This window comes from Solanum pennellii, chromosome 2 (assembly GCF_001406875.1).
Source record: "Solanum pennellii chromosome 2, SPENNV200".
Taxonomy (NCBI): Eukaryota; Viridiplantae; Streptophyta; class Magnoliopsida; order Solanales; family Solanaceae; genus Solanum; species Solanum pennellii.
The window spans coordinates 3,984,473-3,991,137 of record NC_028638.1 but is presented as its reverse complement, the minus strand read 5'-3'; positions in this window follow the sequence as shown (position 1 = coordinate 3,991,137).

The window sequence follows — 6,665 nt, the reverse complement described above, 5'->3', positions numbered from 1 at the left end:
AATAGCTTTTCTAAGATAGGTTGAGGGATCGATACCCTTCGTGAGTTGAGATGTGGTTTCCAACAAGTTATTCCTTAACCTATAGTAATGAATGTTTAAGACTCCGTGGGGGGAGTTATGCTTAGGATCGAGAGGATATGAAGAAGAGGTGGTTACACATTGTGAGTAAAGATGTTGTACCCAATGTACCTCTTGAGATGAGAGTACTCCTCGTTAGTAGAGAATGAGTTACTTAGAAGTAATCTTCTTATCCCTTATCTATGCGCCCGCATAGGTGTAGCTATTGGATATTCCATGTAAAGGCTAAAAGAATGACCCTACCCTAGGCAAGTGGGGATCCCTCATCCGATAGGGGTTAATATCGTGATTCCATATCTATCTCTCATGGTCTATGTCGTTTAAAGCCATCCCCCACAAATGTGATGAACTAAGTCTCCTAAATAGTGCACTACTTAGGGTAAGTGGTGGTATGGGACGCTATTTATCCATTGCACAAGTAGTCACTTGAAAGGTGAGTCTTGGCGTGTCATTATATTTATTTTATGAATGTGTCATTATGAAAGGAAAGTGAAGTTATGTGATTAATTTCTAATGTTAAGAAAGCATGTCAAGACTACGTCTTGTATAATGAAGTTTATGAATGATGAATGTGGTGTACCTAACCTCATGGAATTCTCAAGGAGCACAAAGTGGGATTAGTAGTATGGGATACTATTCTCACATTACATTTTGTGTAACTTGCAAGTCCACTTGGGGAAGGGCACCTAGGTGAAGTTGTAAATGCAAGTATGTTTCTCTAAATGTCTAGTTATAAGATGTGAAATTGTTACACAAACGAAGTAAGCCTATAATGGGTAGTCTTGAGGATCACTTAGGTGTGAATTGAAGGAATTGTATGGGTTATTCCTTCATGTATTACCTTATTAAATCTTAGGATAACCTTTCTTAGGCAAACTTTAAAGGAATGAGGTCACTGTGAGTTGGCTTGAATTGAGTTCGTTGTATGTTTCTTGAGTTCACTGTAAAGTGGTCCCTTGTGTTAAAATTTTGGTAGTCTTATTCTATGTGCTAAATGATGACTTATATGTCATTTTACTTCTATATCCATGAAAGTTTTACTTAATTGGCATGAAAGCTTATTTCTACTAAAACGTCGCTTTTTGCATGTTTTTGCATTATGCCATACGTAGTACATTGTTTGTACTAACCACATACTTTCTATACTCTATAAGTATGAGGTTGGTGGCAAGTTGAAGACTAGGATACAAGCTTGGGAATCGACTCTCTCAAGGCTAAGTATGTCCTCATATATTTGAGGGCATACTATTTATTTCTCTATTTTCTATTATTAAGACTTATTATGTATTTTATTCAATGTAAAGAGCTGTGTCCCTAATATATTTAAGTTGTGTCTTTAAGATGGCTCGTGAGGACGAGACTACCCTTTAGTATTTAAAAAAGATATTTCCTTTTCATTATCAATGTCATGTAAAGATTTAAGTCTGCACTACTTTTCATGTCTTATGTAATGAATGATACCAAATGGCTAGACAAGACCTCCGAAAGGTCAAGTACGCAATTGTTCCGACCTAAGGGTTGCCCTAACTTCTAGGGGGTTCTTTCGGGTCGTGACAACATTCTACATTTTTCACTCTCCCTTTTTGTATATGAAATACGTCCTGACGTTATTCCACTCAGATACGTAGGCAGCCTGAGTCAGGCCCGGTCATTGCATTACATATTTGTACTTTTCCCTTGCATATTTTTCACCTTCTTATTGTAATCGAACTACTTTACGACCTGATTCCACTTGGATACGTAGGAAGCTTGAGTCAAGCTCGGTCATTGCATTAAATACATCTATCTCTCTCACTTGTATTAGAACTACATTACGATCTGATTCCTATTTTTGGGATACGTAGGCAGCCTGAGTCAGGCTCGATCAATGCATTGCATAATTTGCATTTTTCTTACACTTAGGAAACACTTCCTCATAGTTAGCATAACCTCATAAAATGAAGAATCTCTATCATTGCATTGTCCGCAAAAGTGCTAGGGAAGCTTCATCAGAAGGGTAAAAGCAACAACAGGACTATGTTGGATATGGTCAACAAAATGGGAAGCTCGATAGACTTCGGAACATGTCATAATTTAAAATGTTGGATAATTACTATATATCTATGCACACACACACACATAAACACACACACACACACCTAATATATACGTAGTACTTATTCTTTTTTAGAAAAATGAGCAAACTCTTTTCAAAAAAAAATTTCTACCCATCCACCTACCAAGTGTCTAGGTTAAGAAAGTACATGCGAGACTGACAAGGTGTTGAAGGATTCTAGTGATGAGGCTTCAGTCCGCAAGTTGATACAAATCAAAACCCCCTCCCAAACTAAAATTTTCTTTGAGTGCAGGAATACACGAATCAAGGAAAATAACATGAAGTCTCAGGGCATGACCAGAAATGCCATTCGACTTCCCACTGTGATGAGCCAAAATATTTTTTCCCTACTTTATTTTTTCAAAAGTACTTCAATTTTAAAACTTATGTCTAAGAATATTTCATTTTTCAGGTATGCTCAAGGTCCAGATCAAATGCTGAAGGAAAGGAACCCCTCATAGGAAAATAGGATAGTTAATTTTGGTCAAAATAACTCCACCAACTAGAGATTGTAGATTAACCTCATCAACAAATCCATCATTTGGAGACTACTGTCTGACGACGCCAAACTCCATAAGCCTGGGATTTTACATAGCAAATGTCACTCAAGCTCCGCCAATTGGAGGTTGTATATAGCAACAACAACAACCAAAATTGGCTATAAAATGTTGTTTGGTCCTCATTGAATCATCCTCTCTCAAAATCGGCTATAAAATGTTCTTTGGTGCTCATTGAAAAGATAACAAAAAAGCTCCAAGAAAAAAAAATCCAAAAATCAGTTAACCAAGAATCTATTAAAAAAATGATCCAACAACTATCTAACGAGTTTGTTTTAGTATTGAATTCGAGTTGAAGGAAGTTTTAAGTTGAATCTTGACATCAAGGCTCTTGTTTGCTGCTCCAAAGAAGGTAATCTCTTTGTTTATTTTTTAGTGTTTCGATAGTCTATTTTATTTTTCTTTTCTTTTCTTTGAAATGTTCTATATGTGGATGATTTAATAATGTGAAACAAGGACATTTTAACTCCTATAGTTCTTTCTGTTTTCGTTTCGTTAGGAGGTTTATTGAGAATTTCATACGTTTATTGTAGTTGAAGGTTTATTGAGAATTTCAAATATATATAGTAGTCAAAGTCTTGCATGTATACGTTTCTCGCATATATTGATAGTATCTAGACTTGACTATATCAGTAGTGCATTTATCCTGTCACATTGATTTATAATATATTAGTTTTAACGTGTACCTTTCTCGAGCCAAATTAAAAAAAGACACTTTTGCTTATGTTTGGCAGTCATGTGCTTCCATATCTTTTACCCTAATTTTCTCATTGTAAGACTATTATCTATATATATCCTGTCTCACTTTGATTTAGTTCTTTTTTTTCAACTCTTTGTTATGCAATTTGTTTGTTTGGTTAGATGTAGAATCTGTTTGTTTTTAAAAAAAGTTGTTCCTCCCTTTGTTCCCCTTACCTGTTAAGCGATAGAAAATCAGTCGATTTATTCTAGTTCAAGAAATTAATGAAGCCTGAACATGAGAAAAAAAAGTTATATTTACATATCAGCTCTCTATTGGAAACCTTATTTTTTTTAAATTTACGGGTTCCCTTGGGTTTGGCATCACAACTCATTGTAGCTTCACTTGTTTATTATGCAGCTAGAACTAGATCTTGATTACAAGTACGATTAAAGCACTTCTGAATTAGATCAATTTTTTTCTTCTCTCCTTCTATTGCGTACTGTCTTGCTTAAAGCTCCCTCACATTTGTTCACATTGAGTCCGTGCTACTCACACAAAGTGATTTTCCCTTGACTGTTTAATATGATTGATGTCATGATGTGATAAATTAAGTTACATTCATATCCTACTTTTTGTTCAAGATAGTCTTGCCGTTTTCAACTAAGTGATTAGAAGGATATGATAATTTTGTACTATGTTGCATTAAGCAACTAGATTTCTTCTATTGGAAGGTCCAATGAGATGCACAACTTGATTAATTGTGCACTTTGGCCGAAGAATGATTGTTCCTTTTTGTTTACTTTAAACTCATACTTTCACTAATATGTATATATATTTTATCTATTTAAATTCGTCATGCTTTTATCATTCGATTGAGTTACTAATCTTTATCTCTTTATTTTTTTCCTTTTTATGTTTCATATACAATCGGAGGGCTGGATTTTCTACTTTGGAACTCTTTATTGGCCTAAGATATTAGGCCAATGGCAATTAGGATCATCGCGGTGCTTGGAGTCTCATAAATAGGAGTCTAATGTTTCTTTGCCTTTCTTTTGTTTCCTTAATTATATTGTTTTGATATGTTCGCTGACTTTTACTCTTAAAATTTTGATACATTGCTTGTCTATATTTTGAAGTTTATTTATGTGAGCCTTATAAATTTAGTTATAACACTTCTAGAAAAAAAGATACAAAATACATCGTCTTAAAATGGGTTGACATTTTCTCTTACAACATTCTTTCAGGCCTTCTAAGTTTTAAAGGGGACTTATAATTTAAGATTTTTTTCAAATAAAGTTTCAAAAGGTCTCAAACATATCACATATGTTTAATTGTTCGCCCAAATAAATTTAAGATTAGTTTAGACGCTAAAATAACTAGCCATAGAAATATGTTAGGCTAAAATAATTATTTTCTTTAAATATATCCTTAGAAATATGTTAGGATAAAATAATTACTTTGTTGAAATAGATCTTGGAAAGTAGGCGCTATGTTCTACGAACAAAAAAAAAGGCATAAAATTGTTAGTTATAAAACAAGTCTCAATAGTTAGGCCTTTTTTTATCACCTCTTTATAACATATATTGCTACTCCTTAGTTTCTTAATAATCAAATATTGCCTAAAATTTTTAATCTCCTAACATGCTATTTAAATTTTTAGATATATCAACAGGTCAAATACAAGATACGTACATATATATGTCATACATATAAAGGTATAAATTCTATATTTTTTTCTACATAAAATATCTACTACCTCTTTTACTAATATTAATTCTTTATTTTATAATTTATAAATTCCTACACTTTACACATATTATTTTGAACCTCATCTATTGTTAACTTATCTCTACATGTAAACAAAATAATAAAACATTCATATGTTTTAAACAAACTTACATGTATATATACTATACTTTATAATAAATATATTTAAGATCACAAACTCTACATAATATTTTAAACATCTAGTATCATTTATTTTGAAAACTCCATTCCATTTATTTTCATTACACATCACATATTACTACACATTTACACCGAATTACTATTATATTTTTATTTCAAGTCGTAATAAGGCGACTGATTTTCGCATATTCAACAACTATATTTTTAGGATAAGTTTATTATGATACAACTATATTTATTTTCAGATATGAATTTATCATATATTTAAGTACATTTATTTATTTGTTTTTATAATATGATTAAAAAATACTACTATTAAATCTATTTCAATAAGACATATATATGTCGTACCTTGTTTTTACTTTTTAAATCTAGCTAATCGACTTATCATTTTTTTTAAAAACAAATAATTACACAAAGTTTTCAAATCATATTTTCTTAAATTCAGTTTAAGGACTATCTTCGGATAGGCTCTGAGGGGTGCTTAACACCTTTCCCTCGAGTAACCAAAACCCTTACTCAGAATCTCATTGGTTTCGCAAATTAAAACAGATTTTACATTTTACATATTTAAAAAATGGTTTTCCTTATATTTTCCTTAAAATTAATGTGGAAACTCTAAAACAAACAATTTTTCCAAAAATTAAAGTGTCAGTCATATTATGTTGTGAATTGTTTTCAGCTGGTTAGAAAATAGGGGTACGACAACTTGACGACTCTGTGGGGGAGTTAGCTAGGTTTTAACCTTATAAAAACTCATTTTAGAAATAACTTTTATGATTACATGTTCATTTTCAGCTATTTATTTGATATATTGCTTTGATTGAAAGGTCACAAGCGAAATTCAAACTTGTATTCCTTATTTGTTTTAAAACACTACTTGTTACTGCTTTCTCTATACTCTCATTTGCATATTCTATCGAGTCTTGGCCATACACGCACACACTGTACACGCGAGTTGTGTTTCTGCGCTCCTCTGAAACTCTCTTCGGATTCCTTAGTTTCAGAATTGGTGCAATTGATATAGTGCACCTTCTCCCAATTACTCACTCTCACTCTCAATAATTTAGAAAAATAATCTTACTCGTAGAATAGGTCATGTTGCATAGCCTTAGGCAAGACAATACGGTATTGTCGTTGCATTTAGGAAACCACCCAAATGTCAAAGAGTTTCTTCTTTAAAACTCGACGACATAAACTTTATGTGAAATTGATATAAATTATCCAAACTTAAACACTTAATAGATTTGGAGCAAATAAACTCATTCTAGCCTTTACTCATTCTCTCATATGCAAATCAATCAAAAGTTTCCTAACACCCGGATGATGATTGAGGCCCCTCAAA